We start from the raw sequence: 23,586 nt of genomic DNA on the forward strand, positions 1-23,586 counted from the left end.
CAAAAGCATCACTGATCAACATTTGGTGTTAACCCCTCGGTGCCAGGGCAGCTCACCCTGGGGGTCAAGGCCCACATGGGGGGAGGTGGTTGATACCAAGCAAATGCAGAGTTCTCTGCCCAATGCACATGATAGCTAACCCAAGACACCGGAGTTTCAGAGAACAAGTTTACTGCTAGTCATGCAGCAGGAGATCAGATGGCCTATCAGCCCCCAAATCTGTCTCTGAGTGTTTGGGTTTGCTCAAGTTGCCGGAATGCAATATACCAGAAATGGGTTGACTTTTACAATAGAGATTTATTAGTTTACAAATTTACAGTTTTAAGGCCAGAAAAATGTCCCAATTAAGGCTCCAACAGGAGGATACCTTCTCTGAAGAGAGGCTGCCGGCACCCAGGGCTCCTCTGTCATGTGGAAAGGCGTGTGGCAGTGTCTATGGGTCCTCTGCTCCCGGGTCTCCTTGCTCTCAGCCTCTGTTCCCGTGGCCGCCTTTTGGAGGTTCTGTGGGTCCTCTCTGCATTCCTGGGGTTTTTCTCTCCAAGCTCTCTGGGTGTTTCCCGCTCTGAGGTCTGTTGCTCTGTTGGTACTTTCTGCCTCTTATCCTCGCATGGAGGACTCCAGTAAAGGATTAAGACCCACCTGCAACAGGGTGGGTCACATCTGAATTGAAATAACTTAATAAAAAAGTCCCACCAACAACAGGTCTGCACCCACAGAAACGGATTAAAAGAACATGGCCTTTTCTGGGGTGCATAACAGCTTCAAGCACTGCACTGAGTCTAAGGATTTCAGGGTTTTCATGGATTCAAGCAAGGGGAGGTGGCATTGATATCATTACAATATCAAGAATAAGCAAGGCTGGGATAAGAATCAAGTGACCATCACAACAGTGAGTGCACAGAAGGCTGCGGCCAGGCTAGCGTTACTGTCACGCTAGTAAGTACACACCAGGCTTGGGCCAGGTTGCAGTGACCATCACAATAGTGAGGACACACCGGGCTGGGACTAGTTAAGTTTCAGTAATTTCAGGTATTCTGTCTCTTCTACAATACAGAAAGAAAAGACATATATAGTGATTTATATTCGTAATCTTTTGTTAATTCTTAATTTCTTGGTTGCGATTAGGTATTGAGTCTATTTGCAGAGTTTGGCTTAGAGAGGGGCCACCTTTGAGCAACAAGAGTTCACTGGGGGCTTATGTAGCTGCTACAATTGGAAACTCATGGTTTGTGTTTGCAATATTTTAGTTTGAAAGGATTTCTTTTTCTCAGTCTTTTAAAAGAGTCACCAAATCATCTGGTTCCATTGTGGCCCAATTTAGTTTTTGTGTTTTAGAGTGGAACTTAGTTCTTCTGAAAGGCAGCTAACAAAAATAGAATCAAATAGGGAAGAAGTTTCATAAAACGGTCAAGACTAAGAATTGTTTAAAGGTTTTTTCCAAGCCTGTTATCATATATGGACTCATCAGGTTTCTGGGTACATTGCTGGATTTTTCTCCCATCAGTAATTTGGGGGGAAACTTCATATATGACCATATGAGGTTCCTTAGCTAGCTTAAATACTTCAGTTTTGTCGGTAGCTGTTCCTTTTGAAAAGTCTTTTAAGGGATTTTCCAATAAGCTTTGTCTATCCAGATTTTGGCATGACCTTCCCCAGCAGTCATGTGACTTAATTGGGAAAGGTCTGAGCATCCAGCCTCTTAAGTCTGAATGATAAGATTGAATTCTTTTGCAAAACCTATTGGGTCTTCTGTAGGATTTGGGAAACCTTATCACTATGGAAGGGGAGTTCCGCTAAGCTGGGACGTGCAGGAAGAGGACAGGAGGGGTTTAAGGAGGGTTAGAACAGTCAGCATCAGGAGTTCTAGATAATTTTTCAAGCTTGATAATGCACTTAGATAAGTCTGTTAATTTAGTATTTGTTTCTTGGAGGGGAGGGGGCAATTTTAGAATTAGTTACACCTTTGGAAGCTCCCAGTTACCAATTAAAACAAGCTTCTCAATCAGGCGCTGCGTTTTAGAGCCTCTATTTTCTGGTTGAGTGTACCAATACACCCATTTAGGCATATCAAAATATCCCCACTGAGACCACTAGAACTCAAGATTTTCTCTTATGTGCCAGATCCAGTGGGATATGAATTCATCTGAGGCCGGTCTGGATTTCTTGTACATGAAACCGGCTTCTGAGCTGGATGGTTGTGCACCCTTAGAGTTCCTGGATGATGGGAACCCATTCTTTTAGTGGGTTCTGATGGCAATTAGCCCTAAAGCCTAAGCCAGAGGGGAACTGTCTGGGTTTGGGACAAGTGTGACATTTCACAGTGGGCCTTTCACGGGATACTTGTCTTACTTGGAGGACAGCCTGCACTTTAGCTGCCCAACCCGTGACCAGGCGTCCCTAGGTGCACAGACATTGTCTCGAGGGTGGCAGGCGGCCCTGTGTCAGTCTGTCCCATCCATGACCGCCTGACCCTTTCACAGGAGTCTTGGTCTCAGGAAGCTGAGACTTCTCCTCAAAAGGAGGCAGGCGCTCTAGTAGCATTAAATGCCCGTCCCATGCCCACCAGAGCAATTACTTGATTGCTCACAGTCAGAGCAGAGGCCACATTGCTTGTTGGGGGGGTGTCCCTCCACCGGAAGAGCTCAGCACACAGCCCCATTCGAGGACCCACCGGACGAGGAGAGGCTCCTTGTCTCCAACAAGGGCAAACAAAGGGCCTGCCCCAGCCCAGACCAGGAGAACCCAGGTTCAGGTGCCTCTAACAGAGGACACCCAAAGACAGGCCGAACCACAGCCGCAAAAGGGAGGTTCGGGGCGAGAGGACTCACCGCAGGAACCCGGGTCCGCCGGGCACTCGACAGGGCACAGGGCGCTCTCCCCGCGGGCGCTGCTCGAATCCGGGCGGCTCTGGGGTCACGGCGGCGGCTTCACAACCCGTTCCTGACGCCAGGGAGTGTCGACCGAGAATAACACACTGAGCTGCGAAGCAGCAAAGGCGTTTATTTGGGGTCTGTGAACTGCAATTCGAGGAGCACAGACTCAGGTGGTTCCCCAGGTCGTGCTGTCTTGGCACTTCCAGGCCGGGGTTTCGAAAGGAAAGAAGAGGAGATGAGCTGCTTGTGGTCGGCGGGTTCTCGGGGTCCTCCGGGTGTCCTGAGGTTGGATGGTTGGCTGAGTTCTCCGTCTCGTGGTTTGCGTTTGGCGTCCCGATGTCCTTGGGTTTCAGGAACATTGTCACTTGGGGCTGCGCAAATTCTCAGTTTATGAGCTCTGGTGAAACCTGCCTAAGAGTCGCCTCCGGAATCACCTCCTGAAGTCCTTTTACATCGCTCAGCCTTAGGAACTCTGTTTTGTTTCTTTCCACACTCCCGTGTTCTGATAATTTTGATGATGTGAGGAGCACTGAGTGAGGGCCCTGGACGTGCCTGATCTTGCAGGGGATTCAGCCTTGGGTGAGACCGTGCGCGCGCGGCTGTGCTGCTTCCAGAACACCATCCAAGGCCAGAGCTGTGCCGGCCTCTGGGGCCTGCAGTCGCTGAGGAAGCGTGGGGAGGCCGTGGAGGAGGAGGGGCGGCCGCGCTGCTGCCCTGAGCCCCCTGCCCACTCCCAGGTGCTGACTGGGGGTCCTGGGGGTCCGCGGCACCCTGGGCGTCACCTGAGCAGATCCCAAGCACCGCGGCTGAGGAGCTGCCGACACACGGGCACTGGCAGAGCCCTTCTAACTGCTACCTCCCGGCCTCCCCATTTGTTCCGGGGTGCCCCTTCTGACACGCATCCCATTAAGAAAAGTTGGGGTCACTTTTCCCTCCGTTCCTTTTCCTGGTGCTGCTTGAGCTGTGGGGCCCGGGTCTGGCAGCAGAGGCTGCAGCTGCCCCCCGAGGAGCCCATGTCATCTGGGTCCTGGGAGAGCACGAGGACACACAGTCAGGCTCGGGGACAATCAGGAATTCCCAGGCACAGTCTCTCCCTCCTTGACGGAAACGGCCTCAGTGCGTCTGGCTGACGTGCAGCCTCTCTCTGGACTCCAGGTTTGCCCAAGTGAGCTCGGCTCAGCAGGAGGTTTGCATCGGTTGCAAAGGCCCGGCCTGCACAGGAGGCCCAGCCGGAAGCTCAGTGTGTGACCATGTGCCAGGCCTGCCGAGCAGCACATCCCGGCAGGCACGTTTGGATTACTTTCCATGGGATCAAAGCTTGTACCTGTTTAAGACTCCTGGCCACCTCTGTAGAATCCCTTCAAATGGTAGCTGAAAAGTGTGGAGCCAGAGCCGGAGCCCCCGGAGCTCAGGAAGTGGGAGCCCCGGGTGGCAGCCACACGCCCTGTATCTGGGAGCCACTGACGTCCCACCTCAGGGCGCAGCTGCCTTTTCCAGGAAAACGTGCCCGGGCACAGATGCAGACGAGGGTGTCTGAAATGGAAGGCCTGGAAGATGGGCCAGGTTTGGTGTTTGTAGCAGTCACAGATATGTAAGCGTGTGTGTGTGTGTCCCCGAGTGCAGGTGAAACAAAGGAAGAAGGTGTTGTGGTGTTAGACGGCGACTTGATTTAAAAATGAACCAGGGCTTCTTCTGGAATGGCAGGAAGGGCCTCGGAAAACCTCCAGAAAGGGAACAGGGCCACTGGCAAAAACAAAGTCAACTTTGTCAGACCCCTGGGAATCAGCTGCAGGCTGTTGGCAACCTGAGGAGATTTATTCAAGAGAAACGGGACTGGTGGTGCCATGACGAGCCTCGATGTGACTTGCCCTGACTCCTGCCCTCCCCACTGCGCATCGCCCGGTGGAGCAGCCCCTTGGCAGGCAGGCTGGGGGACCGGGAGCCCCCCGCCCCTGGAGGCCCCACCTGGCCTGCTTTGCCACGGGCTGCGTGGCCCGACAGTGGGGCTTTCTGCTGGTGCCGGCCTGAGGTCCGAAAGGACGGCGTGGGCAAGCAGGGCCACGGCCTCTCTGGGCCTGCAGGGGCTGGCAGTGCCCGGCCACCCGGACCCCGGTCTCCACCCTGATGCAGACCACCTCCTCGGCCTGCTTTCCCTGCCCGTGAAGACCCCAGGCCCTTCGGATGCAGGCCCCGCATTCAGCTCGGCCTCACCCTAACTCACAACGTCCCCTGGGCCCTGGCAGTGCCGTGCCCGCACCAGGTGCCAGGCGTTAGGGCTTGCATCTGCCTCCTCGGCAATTCATCCGCATCTGGGCTGTCCTGAGGGTTTGTGGCTTGGTGACTGTCCAAGGCTCCTGTTCTCCGGCTGTTCGGATCCCTCCCCTGATCTGTGCCCACCAGGAGGAGCGCGTTCTGAGCCGCCGGCTCCCTGTGCCATGCCCAGCCCTGCCTCGGGCAGGGGAGCGAGAGATGGGAGGGTGAGCTCCCGCGATGCCGTCTGTCCGGGTTGCTAGAGCTGCCCTTATGCAGAACACAGAAATGGACTGGCTTCTATAAAGGGGGTTATTGGGTTACAGAGTCACAGTTCTAAGCCCATAAAAGTGTCCCAACGAAGGCATCTCCAAGGGGAGGCCACCCTCACTGAAGGAAGGCCGATGGCGTCCGGGGCACTGTCAGCCGGGAAGGTGCGTGGCCGGCGTCTGCTCCGCGGTTCTGCTTCCGAAACGGCTTTGTCCCAGGACGCTCCTCTCCAGGCGTCTGGGGTGCTCTCCCGGTCACCCCCAGGCAACTCGGGGCAGCAAAAGGACTTCCAGCCGCCATCTCCAAAATGCCTCTCTCAGCCGCGGCGCGTCCTTGGTTCTTTCTCCCAGGTGGTTTGTCTCTGAGCACCTGGGGGCCCTGTCTTGGCACACCCGGGGCAAACGCTGGGCTTCGGCTCGTGGCTGAACGTCCTTCTGTCTGCGTCTCCAAGCACTTCTGAGAGCCAGGGCCGGGAGCGCTCTCAGGTAGTCCAGTGAGCTGATCAAGACCTGCCCTAAGTAGGTGGGGTCAAATCTCCATGGAAACATTCAATCAAAAGGTCACACCCTAATCAAAAAGATTAATCAATCTGCCCCCACAAGACTGCATTAAAGAATATGGCTTTTTCTGGGTGACATAATATATCCAAACCGGCACACCATCCAGTGTGGGGAACACCCCTGTTCCTCTCAGCCAAGCATCCCTTAATCAGGAATGAATTATTTACTTTCTTATCTAAATTCCAAACCTTTTAAAAAATTATTTTATTGGAGAAGTTGTGGATTTACAGAACAATCATGCATAAAATACAGGATTCCCTTACCCCGCCTCACCCTAACCCCTTGCACTGATGAGGAACATTTTTACAACTGATGAGAGCACTTTTTTTTGCAATTGTACTATTTTTTTAACAGTAGCTACATTTGCTACAATTGATGACATTATTAAACTGCTACTATTAATGCAGTCCATAGTTTATATTATGTGTATTTTTTCCCATATACCACCCTATTAGTGTCATATATTTGTTATAATTCATGAAAGAACATTCTTATACTTGTACTATGAACTATGGTCCACCATCTACAATAGGGCTCATTGTGTTACACAGTCCTATGCTTTATCTTTTAATTTTTATTCTAGTAACATATATGACCTAAGGTTTCCCTTTTAACCACATTCACCTATAGAATTCAGGACTGTTAATTACACTTACAATAATGTGCAACCCTCACCACCGTCCATTTCCACATCTTTACAATCCACCTAAATGGAAATTCTATATAAATTAAGCAACCATTCCCCATTCTCAAACCTCAGTCTATCTTTTGTAATCTATAGTCTACATTCTAACTCTATGAGTTTTCTTATTATAACTAGTTCATATCAGTGAGATCACACAGTATCTGTCCTTTTGTATCTGGCTTATTTCCCTCAACATAATGTCCTCAAGGTTCATCCATGTTGTCACGTGCTTCAGGACTTCATTCCTTCTTACAGTTGACTAATACTCCGTCGTATGTATACACCACATTTTGTTTATCCATTCATCAGTTGATGGACACTTGGGTTGTTTCCATCTCTTGGCAATTGTGAATAATGCTGCTGTAAACATCAGTGTGCAAATGCCTGTGCATGTCCCTGCTTTCAGCTCTTCTGGGTACATCCCGAGTAGCAGGATTGCCGGGTTGTAGGGCAGCTCTGTACTTAGCTTCCTGAGGAGCCACCAAACCATTCCCCACAGCGGCTGCACCATTTCACATCCCACCGGCAGTGAACAAGTGTTCCTATTTCTCCAACACTTGTAGTGTCCTGTTTGTTTAAAAGCAGCCATTCTAGTAGGTGTGAGATGATATCTCACTCTGGTTTTGATTTACATTTCCCTAAAAGCTAGTGAAGGTGAGCATCTTTTCATGTACTTCATAACCATCTGTGTTTCCTCTTTGGAAAAATGTCTATTCATGTCTTTTGCCCATTTTTAAATTGGGTTGTTTGTCTTTTTATTGTTGATCTGTAGTATTTCTTTATATATTCTGGATATCAACCTCCTATCAGATATGTGGTTTCCAAATATTTTCTCCTACTGAGTCGGCTGCCTTTTCACCCTTTTGACAAAGTCCTTTAAAGCACAGAAGTCTTTAGTTTTGAGGAGTTCCCATTTATCTACTTTTTCTTTTGTTGCTTGTGTTTTGGGTGTAAGGTCTAGGAAACTACCGCCTATCACTAGATCTTGAAGATGTTTCCCTATCTTTTCTTCTAGTAGTTTTATGGTACTGGTCTTATATTCAGGTTTTGATGCATTTTGAATTAATTTTTGTATAGGGTGTGAGGTAGGGGTCTTCTTTTATTCTTTTGGATATGGATATCCATTTCTCCCAACACCATTTATTGAAGAGACTGTTCTGTCCCAGTTGAGCAGACTTGGGGGCATTGTCAAAAATGCCACCAAGAATGCCAGCAATAATGTCCACCAGAGTGACCTCTCGACTCCATTTGAAATCTCTCAGCCATTGAAACTTTATTTCATTTCGTTTCACATCACCCTTTTGGTCAAGAAGATGTTCTCAATCCCATGCTGCCAGGTCCAGATTCATCCCCGGCAGTCATATCCTGCATTGCCAGAGAGATTTACACCCCTGGGAGTCAGATCCCACGTAGAGGGGAGGGCAGTGAGTTCACCTGCTGAGGTGGCTTAGCTAGACAGAGAGAGAGAGAGGCCACATCTTAGCAACAACGAGGCACTCGGGGAGACTCTTAGGCACAACTATAAGCAGGTTTAGCCTCTCCTTTGCAGTGACTAGCTTCATAAGGGCAAGTCCCATGATAGAGGGCTCGGCACATCAATCGTCAGTCCCCAGTGTTTGTGAGAACATCAGCATCAGTCCAGGTGAGGAAGCCCAACACCTCCACATTTTCCCCTGGCTCCTCGGGAATATTTTTATTCTCTGCCCAAATTACTTTGGGTTGTGTTGCCATTTCACTCTAAGCTATACAAACCTACCATATCTCATTTCCTATTCAAAGTTCCATGTAATTGTGGTGTTTGAACAAATTGACTGAAGAAGTTACATTGTTTAGAAAATATAGATCCTACATCTAATAAACATCTCTTCCCTTGGTCCACATGGAAGTTGAAGTTTTAACACACAGTCAGTTTCAACCTTTACCCTTTGGACCGCTTTGCCCTACTCTCTCTCTCTCTTTTTTTTTTTTTCCTTCATTTCATCATTTATTTTTATTTATTTTTATTTTTAATTTTTTTTTACATTTTATTTTGAAGTAAATTCAAAGTTACAGGAACAGTTGCAAAAACAATACAAACCCCGTACACAGAATTCCATCATACCCTGACCCCCCCGATACCCCAATCCACTAACTTTAACATGTCATCAGACCGCTATTTCTTTCCCTCCCTCCCTATCATCCATCATCTATTGCTCTGTCTTCTGAACATATGAAAGCTAGCTGCACACATCCTTGAACAAACACTATAATTCACATACACTTCCCATGAACAAGAACATTCTTTTATGCAAGTCCATTAAGCACAGCTAAGAAGTACAAGAGATTCAACACTGATACAAAGCTCACATTCTGTATTTCCTTTTCCTTATGTCTCAACTGTGTCCCTTTGAGCCTCCTCTTCTCCATCCTCAGATCCCATCCAGGGTCATCCTTGGCATTCAATTATCATCTATTTAGACTGTCTTTTTTTTTTTTTTTTTCTCAATTGTGGAAACATATATACAGCCTAAATCTTCCCATTCCACCCCCTCCCTAGCATTCCATTAGTGGGATTAATCACATTTAGAATGTTGTAATGCTATCACCTTCCCACCATCCATTACTAGAAATTTCCCTTCACCTCAAACAGCAACCCTACACTCATTTCTTAACTCCCCATTGCCCCTTCCCCATTTCTCTTAACCCAAACTCTACTTTTCATCTCTATGGTCATATTCTCTGATAATTTCTTTGTGTTTACTGTGGGGCTTAAAATTAAACTCTGAAATCCATAACAATCTTGCTTTTCTTTGATACCAACTTAATTTCAATAGGACACATAAACTATGTATCTCTACTCTTCCATTCCCCCACCTTTGTATAGTTCTTGTAAAAAATTACATATTTTACTTTGAGTTCAAAACCACTGATTTGTCATTAGAGTTTGTGTATTTCATATCATGTAGGAAGTAAATAGTGGAGTTACAATTCAAAAATTAATTGACTTCTATTTGTATTCCATTGTGGTCAGAGATTGTGCTTTGAATATGTTCAAATTTTTTGTTTGTTTGTTTGTTTTTTAATTTACTGAAGCTTGTTTTATGTCCCAGCATATGGTCCATTCTGGAGAAAGATCCATGATCACTAGAGAAAAATGAGTGTCCTGGTGATTTGGGATGTAAGGTTCTATATATGTCTGTTAAAATTCTCTATATCTCTCTTGCCTTTCTTTGTTTCTCTGTTGGTAGGGCTCCCTTTAGTATCTGAAGTAGGGCAGGTCTTTTATTGGCAAACTCTCTCAGCATTTGTTTGTCTGTGAAAAATTTAAGCTCTCCCTCAACTTTGAAGGAGAGTTTCGCTGGATAAAGTATTCTTGGTTGGAAATTTTTCTCTCTCAGAATTTTAAATATGTCATGGCACTGCCTTCTTGCCTCCATGGTGGCCGCTGAGTAGTCACAACTTAGCCTTATGTTGTTTCCTTTGTATGTGGTGAATTGCTTTTCTCTTGCTGCTTTCAGAACTTGCTCCTTCTCTTCAGTATTTGAGAGTCTGAGCAGAATATGTCTTGGAGTGGATTTATTTGGATTTATTCTATTTGGAGTTCGCTGGGCATTTATGCTTTGTGTATTTATATTGTGTAGAAGGTTTGGGAAGTTTTCCTCAACAATTTCTTTGAATATTCTTTCTAGACCTTTACCCTTCTCTTCCCCTTCTGGGACACCAATGAGTCTCAAATTGGGATGTTTTATTTTATCTATCGTATCCCTGAGATCCTTTTCAATTTTTTTGATTTTTTTTCTCCATTCTTTCTTTTGTTCTTTCATCTTCTGTCCTGTGGATCTCTAGGAGACTGAGTTGTTGTTCAGCTTCCTCTAATCTTGTATTACGAGTATCCAGAGTCTTTTTAATTTGGCCAACAATTTCTTTTATTTCCATAAGATCTATTTTTTTATTTAATCTTGCAATTTCTTCCTTATGCTCTTCTAGGGTCTTCTTTATGTCCCTTTTATCCTGTTTCATGGTCTTCTTCATGTCTTTTATATCCTGTGCCATGTTTTCATTCCTCAATTGTGATTGTTTGATTAATTGTGCCAAGTACTGTGTCTCTTCTGATATTCTGATTTGGGTGTTTGGGATCGGGTTCTCCATATCGTCTGGTTTTATCATAGGCTTTAAGATTTTCTGTTGTTTTGGCCTCTTGGCATTTGCTTTGCTTGATAGGATTCCTTCAAGTTGTAAAAAAAAAAAATAATAATCTAATTTTTCAGAAATACAAATTGGTGGCGTACACTTTCTCCAACTAACCAGCAGATGGTGTCTGGAAGTCACCTATACCCCTCAAGTTAGTTCTCCCCAACTCTGTCTCTGTGGTGTGTGGGGAAATGATTTTTGTGGGGTTCAGTTGGTGAACTCAGTTTGGGTGTGTTGTTGGAGCCATCCGCCCTGAACGTGGGGCGTGTGTTTGGGTGGTCAGGGAGGCAGGGCAGCTTTAATATTTAAACCTCCCAGGTGTTCCTGGAGATTCAAGGCCGCTGCAAGAGTCTAAGTCTTCATTTCAGTTTTGCCCCAGATTTTCTCTGTCACTGACCCACAAACCACCGGCATTGACGTAGCATCCCTGGGTTTTCCAAGTGGGCCCCTTTCTCAGCTGTGATCTTCCAGGACCTCTGCTGAGGGAAGGCTGTGCTACATCACTAGTGCGCGTCGTCCCTCAAGGGAAGCCCCGGGCCACTGGGCCATGCAGGGGAGCTCTCAGCCTGATGCAAAGATTAGCCTATAATTCTTGACTGGTGTAAGTTCTGAATGAAAGGCAGGTAGTAGAGCTGGGCCCCACCCCTTTCCTCTTAGAGAAGATAGATGCCTTAGGGGGAGGTTATTAGCATTTCAACAGTCTCTCTCTGCCTGTGCTATATCCTTGTCTGGGTCACAGAACTGGGAACTGAAAATGGCTGAGGCTTTCCCCACTGAGTCGAAAAAGGAACGGAGCTAGTCCAAGGCGGCCCTCTGGCTCTCCAAGGTCAGTCATCACCCAAAGCCTCTGTCTACTTGTTGGGGATTCATACCTCGTAGTGAGCAGTTCACACTCACTAATTAAAACCCCTGTTGGAGCTCAGCTGAGCTATATTTGCTTGCTGGGAGAAAGCTTCTCTCTGGCACCACGAGGCTTTGCAGCTTGGGCTGTGGGGAAGGGGTCTCCAGATTTGGATCTGCAGTTCTTACTTACAGGTTTTATGCTGTGATCTCAGGCATTCCTCCCAATTCAGGTTAGTGTATGATGAGTGGATGGTCACCTTTGTCCCCCTGCAGTTATGCCAGATTATTTACTAGTTGTTTCTGTTTTTTTTTTTCAGTTGTTCCAGGGGGACTACTTAGCTTCCACTTCTCTCTATGCTACCATCTTAGATCTGCCCTAGTCTTAATCAGATCTGCTTCATTCATATCTCTAATTTAAGTCTGGGCTCTTTTTCAGCTTTTTTTTTTTTTTTTAACAGTTGCTGTATGCGCTAATACTGACATTCATATCTGCTGAGCTCTAGCTCTGAGTTTCAAGTGTCACACAGATACCCAATGTTCCAGAGACCAATCAGGTTATACATTAGGATATCAACATCTGAGTTTGGAGACAGCCATTACAATTCAAGAGTAGATTTGACTGTTGTAGGAGCTTACAATCTAGGGACCATTACAACAATCATTTCCCTGTTAGGCTGTGCTCTAAGATTCAATTCTGAATTTACACATTGTAGTTAGTCCATAATGGTGAGGCATTATAGTGTTTGCCTTTGTTTCTGGCATACTTCACTCAAAATGCTGTATACAGGATCCATTTACCTCGTTGCACGTCTCACAGCTTCACTCCTCGTAGGTGCTCAGTATTCCATTGCATGCACACACCACAGTTCACCATTCTGTTTCTCTGTCTATGTACCGTTCGGCCACCTCCACCCACTGCAAATCATGAACACTGCCTCCATGAACACCAGTGTGCAAATGTCCATTCATGTCTCTGCTCTCAGATCTTCCAAGTACATACCCCTTAATGAGGGTGCAGGACCTTATGGCCCCCACATACTTAGCTTCTTGTGGAACCACCACACTGACCTCCAGAAAGGCCACACCATTCTGCCTCTTCATCAACAGTAAATAGTTACATCCCTCTCTCCATGTTTTCTCCAGTACTTTTACCCCTATTTTTATTTTTCCTACAATTTTATAGAGATATATTCACATACTACACAATTATCCACAATGTACAGTCAGTTGTTCACAGTATCATCATATAGTTGTACACTTATCACCATAATCAGCACCTGAACATACTGATTACTATGAAAAAGTTTTTTTTTTAGCGAGTAATAAAAAAGATAAAAAGAAAAATAAAATGTACAATACAATGTAATAGTATGGACAGAAAACAACACCACTACCAAGAATACCATATCCCTTCCATATATCCCCCTCTCATACACATTCAACTTTGGTATATTGCCTTTGTTACACTTAATGGAAGCATATTACGATGTTACTGTTGACCATAGACTCCAGTTTGCTTTGATTATGTTTTTTCCCAATACCATCCCTTTTTCAACACTCTGCATGGTTGACATTCATTTATTTGCCCACATGTAAAAACATTTTTATGTTTGTACATTTAGCAACAGTCATTGGCCACTCCAACTTTTGCCAGGTTATCCAGTCCCAGTCTTTATCATCTATCTTTGCCTCTGGTCTCATACATTCTCCTATCCCACCTCTTTCAGCTTTACTCACGGACATCTTTCTTCAGTGTACTTACAATATTGTGCTACCATCACACAGTATTTATGCTGTCTATTTCTGGATCTATACAATCAAGCCTGCTGAACATTCTGTAGTCCTTCAGCATCAAATGCCCGATCTCTACCCTCTTTCTATCTCCTGGTAGCCTGTGTTATCAGCTTTTAACTCTCAAAGTTTGCTCATTAATGTTAGTTCTTATTAGTGAGATCATACAGTATTTGTCCTTTTGTTTCTGGCTAACTTCACTCAACATAATGTCCTCAAGGTTCATCCAGGTTGTTATATGTTCCATGTCTTTGTTCTGTTTTACAACTGCATAATATTCCATCATGTGTATGTACCACAGTTTGTTTATCCACTCGTCTGTTGATGGACATTTGGGTTGCTTCCATCTCTTGGCAGTCATGAATAATGCTGAAATAAACATTGGTTTATAAATGTCCGTTTGTGTCTTAACTTTCAGTTCCTCTGAGTGTATACCTAGCAAAGGAATAGCTGGGTCATATGGCAGATCTATATTTAGCTTCCTGAGGAACCTCCACACTGCCTTCCAGAGTGGTTGCACCATTCTACATTCCCATCAACAATGAATAAGTGTGCCTCTTTCTCCACATCCTCTCCAGCACTTGCAATTTTTTGTTTTTTGGATGATGGCCATTCTGGTAGGTGTGAGTTGATATCTCATTGTGGTTTTGATTTGAATTTCTCTAATAGCCAGTGAAGTTCAGCATTTTCTCATATGTTTTTGAGCCATTTGTATTTCCTGTTCAGAAAAGTGTCTGTCCATGTCTTTTGCCCATTTTTTAATTGGGTTGTTTGTCTTTCTGTTCTTGAGTTGTAGGGTCGCTTTATATATTTGGGATATTAAACCCTTATCTTATTTGTGGTTTCCAAATATTGTCTCCCATTGTGTAGGCTGCCTTTTTACTTTTTTAACAAAGTCCTTTGATGTACAAAAGAGTTTGATTTTGAGGAGATCCCGTTTGTCTATTGTTCTTTGGTTGTTCATGCTTTGGGTGTAAGGTCTAAGAAGCCACCTCCTATCACAAGATCTTTAAGATATTGCCCTACATTTTCTTCTAAGAGTTTTAAGGTCTTAGCATTATTGCTTAGTCTTTGATCCATTTCAAGTTAATTTTTGTATAACATGTGAGATAGGGGTCCTCTTTCATTCTTTTGGAAATGGATATCCAGTTCTCCAAACACCATTTATTGAAGAAGCTGCTCTGTCCCAGTTGCTTTGGCTTGACTGCCTTATCAAAGATCAACTGTCCATAGATGTCTGAATACTCACTTCAATTCCATTGGTTGGTATTTCTGTCCTTATGCCAGTACCATGCTGTTTGGAGAACTGTAGCTTTGTAATATGCTTCAAAGTCAGGTAGTGTGAGACCTCCCACTTCGTTTCTCTTTCTCAAGATATTTTTGGCTATTTGGGGCACCTTGCCCTTCCAAATAAATTTGGTTATTGGTTTTTCTGTTTCTGCTAACAAGTTGTTTGGATTTTAATTAGTATTGCATTGAATCTATAAATCAGTTTAGGTAGAATTGACATCTTAGCTATATTTAGTCTTTCAATCCATGAACATGGTATGTTCTTCCATTTTTTTAGGTCCTGTTCAATTTCTTTTAGCAGTTTCTTGTAGTTTTCTTTGTATAGGTCTTTTGTGGCCTTTGCTAAGTTTATTCCTAAATACTTGATTCTTTTGGTTGCTATTGTAAATGGAATTTTTTTTTAAAATTTCTTCCTCTTGTTGCACATTACTTGTGTATAAGAACAGTACAGATTTTTGCATGTTGATCTTGTTGCCTGCCACTTTGCTGTATTCATTGCTTAGCTCTAATAGCTTTGCTGTAGATTTTTCTGGATTTTTTACATATACCATTTAATCTGCAAACAGTGAAAGTTTTACTTCTTCCTCTCCAGTTGAATGCCCTTTATTTCTTTTTCTTGCCTAATTGCTTTAGCACAATGTTGAATAACAATGGTGACAAGTGGGCATCCCTGTCTTGTTCTTGATCTTAGAGGGAAAGCTTTCAGTCTCTCCCCATTAAGTACTATGTTAGCTGTGGGTTTTTCATATATTGCCTTTATCATATTGAGAAAATTCCCTTCTATTCCTATCCTTTGAAGAGTTTCATCAAGAAAGGATATTGAATTTTGTCAAATGCCTTTTTTGCATCGATCAATTGATTGATGTGGTGTATTACATTAATTGATTTTCTTGTGTTGAACCAGCCTTGCATACCTGGAAAAAACCCCACTTGGTCATGGTGTATAATTCTTTTAATGTGCCACTGGATTCGATTTGCAAGTGTTTTGTTGAGAATTTTTGCATCTATATTCATTAAAGAGATTGCTCTATAATTTTCTTTTTTTGTAGTATCTTTGTCTGATTTTGGCATTGGGGGATGTCGGATTCACAGAATGAGTTGGGTAGCTCTCCCTCCTCTTCAATTTTTTTGAGTTTGAGCAGGATTGGTATTAATTCTTTCTTGAATGCTTGGTAGAATTCACACATGAAGCCATCTGTTTCTGGGCTTTTCTTTTTTGGGAGCTTTTTGATGACTGACTCAATCTCTTTACTTGTGATTGGTTTGTTTAGGTTGTCTGTTTCTTCTCAGGTCAATGTTGGTTGTTTATGCTTTTCTAGGAAGTTGTCCATTTCGTGAAGTTGTCCAGTTTATTATCATATAGTTGCTGATAGTATCTTCTCATTATCTCCTTTATTTCTGCAGGGTCATTAGTTGTGTTTCCTTTCCCATTTCTGATTGCATTTATTTGCATTCATTCTCTCTCTCTCTCTCTCTCTCTCTCTCTCTCTCTCTCTCTCTCTCGTTAGCCTAGCTAGGGGTCAATCAATTTGGTTGATTTTCTCAAAGAACCAGCTTCTAGTTTTGTTGATCTCTATTTCTTTTCCTGTTCTCAGTTTCATTTATTTCTGCTCTAATCTTTATTTCTTCCCTTCTGTTTGCTTTGGGGTTAGTTTGCTTTCTTTCTCTAGTTCCTCCAGGTGAACAGTTAATTCCTCAATTTTTGCTCTCTTCTCTGTTAATATAGGTGTTTAGGGCAATAAATTTCCCTCTCAGCACTGCCTTTGCTGCATTCCGTAAGTTTTGATATGCTGTGTTTTTGTTTTCATCCATCCCAAGATATTTACTGATTTCACTTGCAATTTCTTCTTTGACCCATTGATTGTTTAAGACCATGTTGTTTGATCTCCATATATTTGTGAAATTTCTAGTTCTCCAGCTGTTGTTGATTCCCAGCTTCATCCCATTTTGATCAGAAAAAGTGATTGCATAATTTCAATCTTTTAAAATTTATTAAAACCTGTTTTGTACCCCAGCATCTGATCTATCCTGGAGAATGCTCCATGAGCATGTGAGAAAAATGTATATCCTGCTGTTTTGGGTGAAATGTTCTATATATATCTGTTAGATCTATCTAATTTATCTTATCATTTAGGTTCTCCTTTTCTTTATTTATTCTCTGTTGAGATGGTCTATCTATTAAAGAGAATGGAGTGTTGAAGTCTCCCACTATTATTGTAGAGACAACTACTACATCCTTCAGTTTTGCCAGTGTTTGCCTCATGTACTTTAGGGCACCTTGATTAGGTGCCATAAACATTTACGATTGTTATGTCTTCTTGGTTAATTGCCCCTTTTGTTACTATATAACACATTCTTTGTCTCTTATAACATTTTTGCATTAAAAGTCTATTTTGTCTGATATTAGTATTGCTATTCCAGCTTTTTGTTGTTGTTCTTGTTACTTCTTGAGTGGAATATATTTTCTAGCCGTTCACTTTCAACCTATTTGCATATTTGGGTCTAAGATGAATCTCTTCTAAACACCATATAGATGGATAATATTCTTTTAATTGAAATTGTTCACATAGCACACAATTATCCAAAGATCCAAAGTATACAATAAATTGCCCATGGTACCATCATACAGCTGTGCATCCATCACCACAGTTAATTTTTTTTCACTTTTTAGAACATATTCACTACTTTAGAAAAGAAATAAAGACAAAAAAAAGGAAACTCAAATCCTCCCATACCACCCCTCCTCCATTATTGATTCATAGTTTTAGTATAGTACATTTGTTACTGTTGATGAAGGAATGTTAAAATACTTCTAACTGTAGTATATAGTTTATAATAGATATATATTTTTTCCTATATGCCCCTCTATTATTAACTTCTAGTTATAGTGTCACACATTTGTTCTAGTTCATGAGAGAGATTTCTAATATTTGTACAGTTAATCATGGACATTGTCCAATACAAGATTCACTGTTTTATACATTCCCATCTTTTAACCTCCAACTTTTCTTCTGGTGACATGCATGACTCTGAGCTTCCCCTTTCCATCACCTTCACACACCTTTCAGCACTGTTAGTTATTCTCACAATATTGTGCTACCATCACCTCTGTCCATTTCCAAATGTTTAAGTTCACCTTAGTTGAACATTCTGCTCATAATGAGGAACCGCTCCCCATTCTTTAGCCTCATTCTGTATCTGGTAACTTATATTTCATGTCTATGAGTTTACATATTATAATTAGTTCATATCAGTGAGACCCTGCAATATTTGTCTTTATGTGTCTGTCTTATTTCACTCAATATAGTGCCCTCAAGGTTTCTTCTTCAACCCATTTTTTTAAGTCTGTTTTGTTCACAAACCATACATTCTGTCCTAAGTAAACAATCATTGGTTCCCTGTATAGTCATGTATTTATGTATTCAGCATCATTGCCACTATCTATATAAGGACATCTCCACTTCTTCCACAAAGAAGGAGAAAGAGTCAAAGAAGGTAGAGGGACAAAAGAAAAAGATAAAAGAAAGAGAAAAAAAAACATGACAGCTAGATAGCAACAAAAGGAAAAATAGCATTAAAGTGAAGTAGAATAAAGAGTCAGACAACATCACCAATGCCAGGAGTCCCATACCCTTCCCCTGTGTTCCCCCCACCCCCGATATGCATTTCGCTTTGGTATATTGCCTTTGTTATGTTAAAGGAAGCATAATACAATATTTCTGTTATAGTCTCTAGTTTGCATTGATTGTATTTTTCCCCCAATCCCACCCTATTTTTAACACCTTGCAATGTTGACATTCATTTGTTCTACCTCATGTAAAAACATATTTGTACCTTTTATTACAATCATTGAGCACCCTAGGTTTCCCTGAGTTACACAGTCCCAGTCTTTATCTTTCCTCTTTTCTTCTGATGTCCCACATGGTCCTAACCTTCCTCCTTCAACCATATCACAGTCATCTTTGTTCAGTGTACTTACACTGCTGTGCTACTATCTCCCAAAATTGTGTTCCAAACCTCTTACTCCTGTCTTTTCCTTTCTGTCTGCAGTGCTTCCTTAAGTGCTTCCTGTAGAGCAGGTATCTTGTTCACAGACTGTCATTGTTTGAGAATATTTTAAGCTCTCCCTCATATTTTGAAGGACTGTTTTGCTGGATATAGGATTCTTGGTTAGTGTTTTCTCTCTTTCAGTATCTTACTGAGTATACCCCACTTCCTTCTTGCCTCCATGGTTTCTAGTGAGAAATCCGCACATAGTCTTATAAAGCTTCCTTTATATGTGATGGATCGCTTTTCTCTTGCTGCTTTCAGGATTCTCTCTTTATCCCTGACATTTGATAATGTGATTATTAAGTGTCTTGGCATAGGCCTATTCAGATCTATTCTGTTTGGGGTATGCTGCGCTTCTTCGATCCGTAATTTCATGTCTTTCATGAGATGGGAAATATTCATTGATTATTTCCTCTATTATTGCTTCTGCCCCTTTTCCTTTCTCTTCTCCTTCTGGGACAACAATGACATGTACGTTCCTGCATTTTCTTTTGTTCTTAAGTCCCCGAAGACATTGCTCATATTTTTCCATTCTTTTCTCTATCTGTTCTTTTGTGTATAGGCTTTCAGGTGCCTTGTTCTCCAGTCCTGAGTGTTTTCTTCTGCTTCTTGATATCTGCTGTTGTATATTTCCATTGTGTCTTTCATCTCTTGTGTTGTGCCTTTCATTTCCTTAGATTCTGTCTGTTTTTGTCTCTACCTTATCTACTCCCAATGTTTTCATTATAAACTTCATTTTCATTATAAACTTCATTTCTTTTGCCTTATCTTCTCTAAACTTTCTGAATTGATTTGGTATTAGTTCTTTCAGTTCCTGTATCTCAGTTGAAGTGTAAGTTTGTTCCTTTGACTGGGCCATAACTTTGTTTTTCTTAGTGTAGGTTGTAGTTTTCTGTTGTCTAGGCATCTGGTTTCCTTGGTTACCCCAATCAGGTTTTCCCAAACAAGAACAGGCTCAGGTCTCAGAAGGAAGCAATAGTATCTCATCCTCCTGAGGGTGTGTCTTAGAAAATTAGTACACCCTGTGAGGCCTCAAGTCACTGTACTTTTCTGACAGTGCCTGTCAGCCTGTACCTCCAGACTGTTGTAAGGAGGTGTGGCCAGTGGCTGTTTTTCCCCAGGCTCTGGGGTCTAATTCTGAATGGAAGGTGGGTAGTAGAGCTGGGCCCAACCGCTTTGCTCTTAGGGAAGATATATGCTCCCCCCAGGGAGAGATCATTAGCATTTGAATGGACTCTGCCTGTGCTATCTCCACCCTTGTCTGGGTCAGAGTGCTGGGAACTGAAAATGTCCGAGGCTTTCTCCACTGAGCCGAAACAGGGACAGAAACTCCCCCTTCAGGGCCAGTCTGCAGCCACCTTCCGGCCCTCCAAGGTCAGTTGTCACCAAAAGCCTGTCTGCTTGTTGGGGATTCATATCTTGTATTGAGCAGTCCCAGTTTTAAAATTAAAACCCTAGTTGAGGCTCAGCTGGGCAGTATTTGCTTACTTGGAGAGTGCTGCTCTCTAGCACCATGAGGCTTTGCAGTTTGGGCCATGGGGGGTGGGGGCTCCTGGCTTGGATCCACAGTTTTTACTTACAGATTTTATGCTGTGGTCTTGGGCAGTCTTCCCAATTCAGGTTGGTGTATGATGAGTGGATGGTCACATTTGTACCCCCACAGTTATTCTAGATTATTTACTAGCTGTTCCTGGTTGTTTATTGGTTGTTCCAGGGGGACATACTAGCTTCCACTCCTCTCTAAGCTGCTATCTTCTTCCATCTCTGATGGATAATATTTTTTCATCCATTCTGCAAATTTGTCTTTTGATTGGGGAGTTTAATGCACTAATATTCAATGTTATTACAGTACTTAATTCACCCATTTTATCCTTTGGCTTTCATTTGTTAGATGTATTTTTTTTTCTTTTTATCATTTTAGTTACTCTTACTAATAATCTTCATTTCTATACTCTCCACCACGCCTCTCTCCTGTGTTTTCTTTTCAGCTGGCAGAACTCCCTTTAGTATTTCTGTAGCATGGGTCTCTTATTAATGAACCCCTCAGTTTCTGTTTATCTGTGAATATTTTTTCTCTCCTTCATTTTGAAGAACAGCTTTGCTGGATAGAGGATTCTTGGCTGGTAATTTTTTCTCTTTCAGTATCTTAAGTATATCATACCTGTGCCTTCTCACTTCCATTGTGTCTGATGAGAAATCAGCAATGAGTCATATTTGGCTTCCCTTGTATGTGGTGAATCACTTTTCTCTTGTTGCCTCAGTATTTTCTCCTTCTCTTGGGCATTTTACAGTCTGATTAGTATGTGTCTTGGAATGGGTCTGTTCAGATTTATCCTGTTTGGAGTACATTGGGCTTCTTGGATTTGCATATTGATGCCTTTTATAAGGGTTGGGAATCTTTCAGGCATTATTTCCTCAGGTATTCTTCCTGGCCCTTTTCCCTTCTCTTCTCCTTCTGGAACACCTATGATGCGTGATTTTCTGGCTCATTTTTTTCAGTTATTTCCCTGAGACCCTCGTTCTGGTTTGCTAAAGCTGCTGGAATGCAATATGCCAGAAATGGATTGGCTTTTACAATGGGGGTTTATTAGTTCATAAATTTACAGTTCTAAGGCCATGAAAATGTCCCAATTAAGGCATCAATAGGATGATACCTTCTCTGAAAAAAGGCTGATGGCATCTGGGGTTCCTCTGTCACATGGGAAGGGCACATAGCTGGAGTCTGCTGGGCCTCTTCTGGGGTTAGTTTCTGGTTTCCATGACTTTCTCCATAATGTCTCTGTACTTCTGTCTTAGCTGTTCTTTCTCAGCTCCTGTGTGTTCTTGCTTGTTTCTCCCAGGGCATTTCTCTCTAAGTATCTGGGGGTCCTCTCTCAGCTTCTCTGGGGAAACTTTTGATTTTATCTCTTAGCCTCTCTCCTGGTTCTGGTTTCAATAGCTGTCTCCAAAATATTTCTGGGTGTTTTCTCTCGAGTTGTCTCTGAGCTCTTTACAAAATGTCTCTGCCTTTTATTCTCTCATAGAGGATGCCAGTAAACTTATTAAGACCTGCCTCGAAAAGGTGGGGTCACACCTCCATGGAAATAATCTAATCAAAAGGTCCCATCCACTATAGATCTGCCCCCACAAGATTGGATTAAAAGAACATGTCTTTCCTGGGGTACATAACAGATCCAAACCAGCACAACCCTCCTCAAATTTTTCCATTCATTTCTACATCTGTTCTTTTTTCTTTTCCAATTTGGTTGTTCTGTCTTCAAACTTGCTGATCCTTTATTCTGTCTCTTCAAATCTGCTGTTTTTTGCCTCTTAGCATATTTTTAATTTCACATACAGTGTCTTTCATTTCCATAAGGTGTTATTTTTCTATGTATTCTTCAAATTTTTCATGTTCACCTAGTGTCTTCTTAATATCCTTTATCTCTCTATCCACCTCGTTGAATTTGTTTAGACTTTTTTTTTAACATCTTTGATTACTTCTGTGTCTCTTCTGACTTTTGAATTTATTCCTTTGACTGGACCAACCTTCCGGTGTTTTAGTGTGCCTTGTAATTTTTTTGCTGGCATCTGGTCATCTGATTATCTTGATGGGTCTATTCTGAAGGTCAGTTTCTCTATTTCAGGATTTCGTTGTTGTTCAGATTTGTATCTTGTGCCTCATTACTATGCTGAATTCATAATTAGCTCTGGTAGCTTTGTTGTGGATTTTTCAGGATTTCCTTTTTAAAGGATCATGTCTTCTGTAAATAGGGATAGTTTTACTTTTCCTTTCTAATTTGGGGGTCTTTTATTTCTCTGTATACAAGTACTCTACATCCTTGGTTAGAGTTATTCCTAGATATTTTACTCTTTTAGTTGCTGTCCAGAACAGAATTCTTCTAGATTTCTTTTTCCAATTGTTCTTTGTACATAAAAAACACTACTGATTTTTGGGTGTTTATCTTGTACCCCACAACTTTGTGGAATTCATTTATTAACTTTAGGAGCTTTGTTGGAGAATTTTCAGCATTTTCTATATATAGGATCATATCATCTGCAAATAGGGATAGTTTTATTTCTTCCTTTCCAATTTGGATGGCTTTTATTTTTTTTTCTTGCCTAATTAGTCTGGCAAGAACTTCCACTACAATGTTGAAAACAATGATGACAGTGGACATCCTTCTCTTGTTCCTTTATGATGTTGAGGAAGTTTCCTTCTAGTCCTAGTGATATAAGTGTTCTTATCAAGAAGGGGTTCTGGATTTTGTCAAATGCCTTTACTGCATCAATTGAGATGATCATGTGTTAATGTGTTTCATGTTAATGTGTTTGTTTTGTTTACTATTTCATTTATCTCCACTTTAATCTTTGTTATATCCTTCCTTCTGCTCACTTTGGGTTTAGTTTGCTCTTCTCTTTCCAGTTCTTCCAGTTTTGAGGTTAAGTCTCTGATTTGAAGTCTTTCTTCTTTTTCAACGTAAGCATTTAGAGCTATATAATTTTTTTCTCAGCACTGCTTTTGCTGCCTCCCATCACTTTTAGTATGTTGTAATTTTATTTTCATTCATCTCAAGATATTTCCTAATTTTGCTTTTGATTTCTTCTAACCCATTGGTTAAGACTATGTTGTTTAATTTTCACATGCTTGTGAATTTTCCATTTCTCCCTCTGTTATTGATTTCTAGGTTCATTCCATTGTGATTGGAGGAGACAGATTGCATGATTTCAGTATTTTTCAATTTATTAAGACTTGTTTTGTCACCCAACATATGGTCTGTTCTGGAGAATGATCCATGTGCACTCGAGAAGAATGTGTATGCTGTTG

The 23,586-nt window shown here is 42.3% G+C and overlaps 1 protein-coding gene across 1 annotated transcript in view; it reads right to left on the bottom strand.

Annotated features, from left to right (window-relative positions):
- Nucleotides 1-306: 306 nt before the first annotated feature.
- The window catches only part of ZC3H8 (zinc finger CCCH-type containing 8), a 109,620-nt gene continuing 86,340 nt past the window's right edge, over nucleotides 307-23,586 (bottom strand). Inside the window, exon 9 of the mRNA XM_037807726.1 lies at nucleotides 307-639. The gene's annotated coding sequence lies outside the window, so the exon portion shown is untranslated. The remainder of the gene's footprint in view (nucleotides 640-23,586) is intronic.

The sequence above is a fragment of the Choloepus didactylus genome, chromosome 17 (genome assembly GCF_015220235.1).
Source record: "Choloepus didactylus isolate mChoDid1 chromosome 17, mChoDid1.pri, whole genome shotgun sequence".
Classification (NCBI taxonomy): domain Eukaryota; kingdom Metazoa; phylum Chordata; class Mammalia; order Pilosa; family Megalonychidae; genus Choloepus; species Choloepus didactylus.